Source organism: Chenopodium album, chromosome 17 (assembly GCF_948465745.1).
Source record: "Chenopodium album chromosome 17, dcCheAlbu1.1, whole genome shotgun sequence".
Classification (NCBI taxonomy): Eukaryota; Viridiplantae; Streptophyta; class Magnoliopsida; order Caryophyllales; family Amaranthaceae; genus Chenopodium; species Chenopodium album.
In genome coordinates this window covers 20,413,476-20,423,426 of record NC_137850.1, presented here as the reverse complement: position 1 = coordinate 20,423,426, position 9,951 = coordinate 20,413,476, and the positions used below count along the sequence as shown (strand labels likewise).

General features: G+C 40.4%; 1 non-coding gene across 1 annotated transcript; it reads left to right on the top strand.

Moving 5' to 3' along the window:
* The first annotated feature begins 1,690 nt into the window (after positions 1-1,690).
* On the top strand, positions 1,691-1,796 carry LOC145590503 (small nucleolar RNA R71). Its single transcript, XR_014102094.1, has one exon. It is a non-coding gene; the product is annotated as a small nucleolar RNA R71 (small nucleolar RNA).
* The last annotated feature ends 8,155 nt before the right edge of the window (positions 1,797-9,951 follow it).

The following is a 9,951-nucleotide window of genomic DNA, read 5'->3' as shown; positions in this document are numbered from 1 at the left end:
TCAACCCTTCCCTTGGGGAACTTAATGGATCTATCGGCCAATTGCAAAGTCATGTTGGTAGGAAGAAGCTCTCCTAGCTTAAGCTTCTTGAAGATGGAATAAGGTATGATACTAACGCTAGCACCAAGATCACACAATGCATTTTCAAACAATTTGCCTTTAATTTTGCAAGGAATAAAGAAATTGCTCGGGTCTTTCATCTTTTTGGGTAAGTCATTGTGAATCAAAGCACTAAAACACTCCCCAACCTCTACCGAATCTATCTCATTGCACTCTCTCTTGACCCTTGAGATATCCTTAAGAAATTTGGAGTATCTAGGCATTTGGGTCATGGCTTCGGTGAGAGGGATTGAAAGATGAACTTCCTTCAACATATCAAGGAACCTCCCATTGTTCATCCATTTTGTTCCTCGAGAACTTTTGGGGGTATGGAAGGTCGGGTTTTCTCACTTCCTCTTGTACTTTCTCAACACTCTTCTTTTTCTCTCAAAGTTCCTCTTTGCTCACATTCCTTGACATATCGTTCTCTTCTTTCTCACTTGAGTCACTCCTCTTCTCATCCTCCTCACTCATCCTAGAAACTCTAACTTCAAGCACTCTCCCACTCCTTGTGGTAATAGAATAGACGGGTTTCTTAGGATCAACTCCTTGAGAAGGTAATGAAGAAGGGATGGCACAATCTTTCAAGGTATTGGCTAGTTGATGATTTGGGTATCAAGCATTTTGTTGTGTGTCATCATCACATTGAATTTCTTGTCACTCACCGCCATGTAAGTGTTTAAAATTTTTGTTTTGTTTTCAATGATCTCCTCCAAGTTAGTTCTAGAAGATGAGGGTTGAGCATAGGATTTATCACCTTGGGTCTTTGGAACAAAACCGGGTGGGGGACCCCTTTGAGCATTGTTTTGAAAATTTCCCCTACCTTGGTTGTTCCAATTACCCCTATTTTGATTTTGACCATAACCTTGATTATGGTTACCATAACCTTGGTTATGATTACCATAATTTTGGTTTTGATTTTGGCTACTATAACCTTAGTTGTTATAATTACCTCGGGAATTTTGGTTCCCTTGGTTCCTATTACCACCACCTTGGTTATAGTTGTCAAAATTCCCATAGTTGTTGTAATTCCTATTCCATTGACCTCTTTGATTCTCAAACCTAGAATCATTATTGTTTGACACATAATTCACATGCTCATTCACATTTCCATCTTGATCATCACAAACATCCATACATACATGAGGGTAATTAGAAGCATCATGATCATACGATCCACAAACATCACAAAACAAGCAACCACTAGGCATGTTACTAGAAGAGGGAGAGGGTTGAGAATTAGAAGACATACCTCTCCCCTTAGATTGGGAGGGAAGATTCGAAACTTGGGAGGTAGCACTTTCCAACTTTGCCTTGATAGCGGATATTTCCTTCCCCAAGTTTGTCATTTGTGAGGATAGATTGTTGATTGCATTTATATGATCAACCAAGTACACCAAAGAGCTACTCTTGCTAGTTGACTCCCTTTCCATCTTGCCAATCTCTATAATACCTCACTACGTTTTCAATTATGTCAACCAATTCCTCCTCCGTTTTATTCATAATGGGACCTCCGGCTCCTCCATCTAGACATGATTTTCCTTGAGCACTAAGGCCTTCATAGAAGATTTGAATAATTTGGTAATTAGGAATTCCATGGTTAGGACATTCTATTTGATACTCCTTATATCTCTCCCATGCTTCATAGAGGATTTCACCAGGCTTTTGCTTGAAACCTTGAATCAAAGCACTAGCCTCCGCCGTTTTCTTTTGTGGATAGAAACGGGATAGAAATTCCTTGGTCACTTCGTCCCATGTCCTTAGAGAATTCAGCATGACCTCCTTGTCTAGCCATTCCAAGGCACGCCCTATGAGGGAAAAGGGAAATAGCTTGAGGCGGATGAATTCTTGGGAAATTCCATTCACTTTGATAGTGTTGCAATACTTTTCGAACTCCTTGAGATGATTTAGTGGGCTTTCATGCTTGGCCCCACTAAATTGTCGCCTCTCTATCAAAGTGATCATTGCCGGCTTTATTTCAAAGTCATTTGCCGGTGTTGTAGGTGGAGCAATCCCACTCTCAAATCTATAGGCACCGGGAGTTCCCAACTCCTTCAAAGCAACCCTTGGTACCTTCCCCATGCTTCCTTGTTCTTCTTCGCTTGAAGAGCTCGAACTCAAAGATCGTCTAGCAACTCTTATCCTTGCGATTGTTCTCACAATTTCCGGATCAAAAGGTACTAAAGTCCTTCCTCTTGTCCTATGCATACAATCTCAAAGAAACAATTAGTAGCACGGCTACAAGTGTAGTCTAAAAGAGAAAAATCTTTTTGTATTTTTGAAATGAAATGAAATATACTCAACAATAACAGCAAACAACTACGCCATTCCCCAGCAATGGCGCCATTTTTTACGAAGGGTGGATTCTAGGTCGTTGGAAACCGAAATTCCTCCAATCAAACTAAAATTATAACCAAAGCTACGCCTAGTAATAGGGTAAGTTCGGGTCGAACCACTAGGAATAGGGGGAAATTTACTACAGCCAATGTCAAGCTACTTTGAAAGGTAAGATGGTAGTGTGGGTTATCTAATTCAACTAATCAAACCAAGTAAATCAATATATCAAGACACTAGGGATTTAGGATCCACATGTACTTGCAATGGACACACACTAATCGGGTTGGAGATTGATTAATTCAAGTATTGCGAGGGAAGATAGACAATGCAATCAAAAGAGCTCGACAAGCTATCTCCTAGAGGTCTAACTAGCGCCAACTATGAAAGACTCTAACTAGGAACGTCACTAACCAAGCTCAATCGACAAATGCGAGTTACAAATTAATTGTCCATATCAAAGTAGACTCACAATGCAATCTAGTATGACAATTAAAGTTAGCTACTCTTTAACTAATCACACACATGCACAAAATCAATCAACCAATTTAATCTCAATGCTAAATTAATAAAAACCCCCAATTAGCTATGATCCATCACTCAAACATGCTTCACCACATCCCTAACAAGTAAACTACTCACAATCCATGGAAGAAGTCAAGAAACTAAGCAAATTATTAAATTCATCATCATCATTTTAATCAAACAAATTCAATCAACTAATCAATAAACTTAAACAATCAACAAAAAAATTGAAATCAAAAGCTAAAGATTGCATTAAAGTAAAAGAAATCCTTACAAACTTTGATGAAATCAAAGGAAATGTGCTTAGAATCAATCATCACTCATAAACCATGAGTTTCTCTCTCTAAACTATTCTCTAATGAATTATCTAATGAAAAATTCTCCAATGAATTCTCCAAAATCTCTAATGAATTCCCCCTCTAAAAATAGAAGAAAATTCTATATATATTGAAAGCTAACAAAGAGAAGTTGGTTAGATCGTCCAAAATAGACCCGTACAGGCGCGACCTTTTTCAAGAAGATGTGCGGTCGCGCAAAAGAGGGTACGGAACAAGGGGAGAAACAGGCGCGGCCGCGCTAGAGCACCGCGCGCTTGTGCCACCACACTGCGCGGCCGCGCCATTGTCGCGCGCGCTCGCACCTGGGAGCAAGGCAGCTCTCTTCCCCTTCAACTTGACGCTCCTCGTGCGCTCCACTTGGTGTGCTTGATGAACACGGAACATGCAGATTCCAAACACCTTGACGGTGGGTTCAACACCAAAAATTGGTGCCCCCACGGCTTGAATGCACGGCCTAAGGAAACTTAGAACTTGCACATCTCCATACTTGGGCTTCAAATGGAAGACACTAAGCATCCCAATCAATGCAAAACCCGGGAAGAAACCTTGGGAATCCTTGGACAACGATCTTAACCTGAAAATGAAAGAAAACAATCAAGTAAAAGGGAAAAAAAATCAAAGTAAACCAAGAAATACACGAAAATGGAAAATTAACTAAGGAAAGTGCAAACTAAAGAAATAAAGAGCAAAACTAAGGAAAAAGGAATGAAAAGAGTTATTAAAGCAATATGAAATCACCCTAAAAGAGAACAAATGGGTGCCATAAATGACACTCATTAGCTTAAAGCAGGAGAAATCAGAGAAGTAAAGTATCTAGAATGGCTTGCCAACGTTGTAGTGGTCAGAAAGAAAAATGGGAAATAGAGGATATGCATCGACTTTACAGACATCAATAAGGCTTGCCCAAAAGACCCGTTTCCACTATCCCACATTGATGCCATGCTAGATGCCACAGTAGGACATGAGCTACTCTCTTTCATGGACGCGTACAGTGGGTACAATCAGATCCTCATGCACAAGGATGACCAAGACAAAACCGCTTTCATCACCAGTCAAGGGATCTATTGCTACAAGGTAATGCCTTTCGGATTGAAGAATGCAGGAGTGACATATCAAAGGCAGTAAACAAGATATTTGCAGAACAAATTGGAAGCACGATGGAAGTATACATAGATGATATGGTAGTAAAGTCCAAGAAGGCAGCTGATCACGTCAAAGATCTTAAGAAGCTTTCACCATTCTGAAGTAGTACGGCATGAAGCTAAATCCTACAAAATGTACATTTGAAGTACAATCAAGAAATTCTGGGGATACATGGTAACACGGCGAGGAATAGAGGCTCGCCCAGATCAAGTCAAAGCCATTTTGGACCTAGAACGGTGAAAGTCAAAGAAGGACATACAAAGCCTCACAGGAAGAATAACAAAGGATACAAAGATGGTAGCATAATTGGAGGTAACCAGAAAACTCATCAAGGAATTCAAGATTGCGCAAGTACCTAGGAACCTGAACACTGAAGCAGATGCCTTGGCAAACCTTGGATCAAACATCAACCCTGACGAGTTTGGAGCCATACCACTAGTGCACGTTTTATCACCAGCTACAGAGAAAGATTCAACCATGAACATTTACGAAATACAAGCGGATCCTGTTGAAAAAGAAGACAGCTGGACAAAACCTCTCAAAGAATTTGTCTTCAAGAACACCAAAGGGAAGGCCGTAGCTCACGCACTTGCCTTAAAAGCATCTAAGTATTGCTTAATCAGCAACGTACTCTTCAAGAAGTCAGCAGCAGGACCATTCCTACGATGCTTAGAGAAGCAAGAAGCACAACAAGTCTTACAATCTCTAAACAATGGGGAGTGCGGAAATCATTTAGGAGGAAGGAACCTAGCCAACAGAGCTCTCAGAATAGGATATTATTGGCCCAGTATGAGAAAGGACGCCGCAGAGTTCTCAAAGAAGTGCCTAACATGCCAGAAACACGCGCCCTTGACTCATCAACCGTTAGAAGAGTTACATCCAACACTAACGCCTTGGCTATTTATGAAGTGGGGAATGGACATAGTAAAGTTTCCCCCTCATCAGAGCAAAGGGTTTACTTCTTGGCAATGACAGACTACTTCTCCAAATGGATAGAAGTTGAAGCATACAAAGACATCAAGGACAAGCACGTCATCTAATTCATTAAAAGGAACATCCTAAGCAGGTTTGGTGTACCATCAGAAATCATCACGACCAATGGGTCCCAGTTCATCAGTAACAAAACAAGGAAATTTTGCAAGGAATGGAACATCTCCCTTGTCACATCCACACTAAGGCATCCACAAGCAAACGGACAGGCAGAGTCAAGCAACAAGGTCCTCATCAGCAACATGAAGAAATGACTATAAGGCGCTAAAGGAAAATGGGCGGACGAATTACTCAACATACTATGGGCGGACAAAACAACTACTAAAGATGTAACAGGTCACACTCCGTTCTCACTAGTGTACGGATGCGAGGCAGTAATCCCAACAGAAGTAGAAGTCCCTACTGCAAGATACAGACTAATGACTGAAGGCAGAAACCAAGCTGAGTTGGCATACGAACTAGATACTGTAGAAGAGCTAAGAGAAGACGCAAAAATGAGAATGGCAGCCTACCAGCAAGAAGTAGCAAGGAGCTTCAAAAAGAATGTGAGAGCAAAAGTCTTCAAGATAGGATATTGGGTCCTTAGAAAAGCGTACGAGAATACAAGAGAAGTAAATGCGTGAAAGTTGGCACCCAACTAGGAAGGACCCTATGAGATCATCGGTGGTAGGCAATAGAGCATACAGACTAAGAAATGTAGAAGGAAAGGAGATGCAAAGGAGCTGGAATGCAACACACCTAAAGCTTTATCGTTTCTAAGGCATACAAGTAGCAAAATTGAGAAAGGTATGACTACTTTAACACCCTTTTATTCAAACAAAAGCCAAAAAGGAAAAGCTTCCCTACAAGAAGTTAGACACAACATAAAAAGGTACTCCAACCTACCCTAATACTTAGTCAATTCAGTTTATTTACACTACGAGTACTGACTTAAGCATTGGAGGGTCGTCAGGGAAACCCACGGCCACCCCTAACCCTACTCTGTTTTGTCAGGTTAACAGTACAGTACAAAGCATAACACAGCGTGAAGACCGTCCGTACAGAACAAGGAACGCACAAAACACAAACATGTAAGCAACGCTACAGTTGTAATACAACTGTAATACAACTAGGATACACATGGAAACAAGACAAAAAACATAGCATAACAAAATACTAAATTACTTAGTTGCGCAAGACAACAAAACAGATAAAGCATCCAGCTACAACAAGGCAGCAAAAAGAAAAACAAAATATCCTACTGCACTTAGGCAGCAACAACATACTAAAAATACTTAAATAGAAACTGTTCTGAAAATACTAGGTGACGTAGCACCACAAAACCAATTTTCTCCAGTGTTGTCATCAGGGCCCTTCTCTTCCTCAGGGGCGGTCTTGGCATCCTCGTTCACAGGAGAATTGACCTCCTCGTTAGCATAGCTCAGCAATAGTGAACCAATAGCAGCAACCCCTTCTGGAAAAGTAGACGCAAAGGCAGCCTTCTTACCAGCATAATCCCACGCTTCATGCTTTCCCTGCTGAACTCTTCCATCATCTCCAAACGAGCCTTCCCAAAGTAATAGCTGGCCATATCAAGGGACTCGTTCGCAGTAGCCTTCACAGTACCTTTCAACCCGTCAAGCTCAGCACGACACTCCTTGTGCTTAGTTCTTTCACCTTTTAGAGGCCACTTTGTACTTATCAATAACAGCATCACGCTCCTTCTTCATAGCATCAAAAGTCTTGGTAAACTCAGAAACCTTACTCAACACGCCCAAGCACTACTGTAGACCCTAGACAGTCAAGGAATCACATCAATAAAGATCAAATAATCCTTCATCATTGATTTATATGTTTTTTTAAAGGGAGTATACCATACCTGGAAGGAGTGCACAACAACGTCTTGAGTAAGGTCAGCAAAAGTCTACGTAGATTGGCGCTCCTTAAAGGAGGTAAACAACAAATTTTCAATGTGAGGAGCCAAGGTCTCATAGGAAAAAGTCGCAACATCAAGGTCAACAGGGATTTCGAATTTCCTCTTAAAACCAGAAGAACGAGGTGGAGGAGGCAAGGGAGCCCTCTTCAGCACAGGTCCCTTCTCAGGAACATCTTCACCAACCTTGGAAGCCTTTTGCCTTATACGATCCAAGACGAAGAACTAAGCAAGTCATGAGACCTCAACAATCTAGAAGTTTCTACAAATCACACAGCAAACAAAGCAAAACAACTTCAACAGAGCAACACAAGGCTACAAGGGATACAGAAAGCAACAAAGCAACTAACACACAAACAAGGCAACAACATACCACCAAACACACACAAAAGAAAAAACAGACCTTGAGACATGGCAGGGGCTATTTCTTTGTCAACTTCTTTGTCAGGCTCAGAGTCGTCCAAGTTCTCAATCTACACAACTTCTTCAGGCTGCGTTAACTTAATAAAAGACCTCTCGTCCGCACTCAACTCGTACAATTGATCAATCAAAGATTGAGACTGGGCATGCTGCTTCAACTTGCTCATTGCAAATACCACGCAGATAAGCCCGAATCAACAAAGAAGGAAAACAATACAAAAGAAATAGAAATTAAAATACCTTCGGCCCCAACAGTGTCAATCAGGAAGTCAGTGTCTTCTCCCAAAGAATCAATCCTTACAAAGAAAAATCTATGATACCACTTTTTATCAAAGGCCTTCTCCAAATCTCTCACCAAAGGATCAACACCATCCTTCAAACGAAGACCAACCCGACCCTTACCACTAGTCCTAATAGTATATGGATAGCAAAGATCCCTCACATCCAAAGAGATACCCAATTTTGCACTCAACAGATTAAGAATTCGCAAAATTCTCCAAGTCTAGGGCAACAGTTGGCAGGGTAAAACCCTAACCTTAGAGAGGAATTGTCGAACAAGAGAAGAAAAAGGAAAGGTATGCCCAATCACAAAAGGGTATTCAAAGAAACACACCCAACCAGGAGAAGTCCAATTTGCCTTTTCCTTTGAAGACGGAATCCTCACCACCACCCCATCAGGAAAACGCGCAGTAGCAACGATTTTCCTAATCCTTCGTCATATGAGAAGGATAAACGTTCTTAACAGGGAAAACATTCTACGCTACAAAAATCGGCTTCTTCACACCCTCCTTAGTCCCAGAAAACACCACTTTCACCGGATCACCCATCGCAAAGAAACAAAGAAAAAAAAAGAAATAAAAACAAAGGAAACTGAGAAGAGAGAGAAAATAACTGAGAAGGAAGTTCAAAATTGGGGAAAAGAGTGAAGTGATTTGATGGAAGCCTGCACACCCAATAAATACAACAAAAAAATAAACCTCCCTTCACAGTTATCGAAGCACTTGCCTTAAAACCAACACCCCACTCCCTTATTTTTTTTAAACGTTGCAAAATAACTTCCAAAAAAAAAATTCAAAATCTTTCTAATGGCAGTTTTGGTAATTTCCATCTTCAATACTTGAATATAAAAATTAGGGACAATTGTTGGGCCCGTTATACTAAGCAGCCCACTAACCGTAGGGCACAACCAAGCATCCAAGGAACACCAAGAATCAAGCAAACGGCTTTATTGACACAAGTATAACAAGGGAATCAAGAAATCAATCAGGCGATTACATACCAAACATACACCCACTGTACAAGGAAAGAAGAATGAAATCAAGAAGATCTTCGCCTTTTGAATATATTCGGATATCTTTGTAACCCTAGTTGTTCCTAGGTATAAATAGCTGAATTGTACATTGTAATAGGACCATACGCTTACTGATACATTAATACAAACAATATATTTCAACGATTCTCTCAGAATTGTATCTTTACTGATCAAGGAGCCTGTCCCTATTTAGTATTATATCTCTAAACTCTCACTTTTATACTTAAATTATTTGTCCATTGCTTTATTATTGTTCTTGGTTATTATGTTTGATGTTTAAGGTTTGGTTGTTATTACCCCTCAACTCTTAAGCAAATTCCTAGAGCATCCTAACTAAGATTTGCCTAAACAGTAAAGGTGAAGTTAAGGTTAGGGTTTCCTCGCGTATCCAAGGATAGGTCTAGTGAGGGGTTCTTTGCGTTGTCATTGACGATTGTTCTTGTTGTTGGGTTGAGTTTCTGTCGATGGGTTTTGTAAGGTTTTCGTTGCCTTTCCTGTTTTCTCACACATGTTTGTGTGCTTGTTTCTTTTGTTGTTCTTGGTTTGCTTAAGTTCAATTATGTTGTTCTTGTATAAGTTGCTTGTGTTGTTGTTTGTGTTTTTGTTTTTCAATAATTCTCTTTCTCTGCTTGGTCATGAGTTAGAGTTCTATAAAGTTATTTTAGTTTTGGAAGTTAACGAAGAGTTGTCGTGGTCTTGTGAGCCTTGTTGGTTGGTTTTAAGGGTTGTAAGATTAAACAATCCCTTATTAGTTAGGTTTGTGGTCATGCTAGTAGCCTTGTCAGGGTGTGAATGTGTTCCCTTGGTTGTTAAAACAGTTCTCCAGGGGGTGAAGTTATTTGCGCATGTAGATGGTTTTCCCTGAATATGGAGTTTGC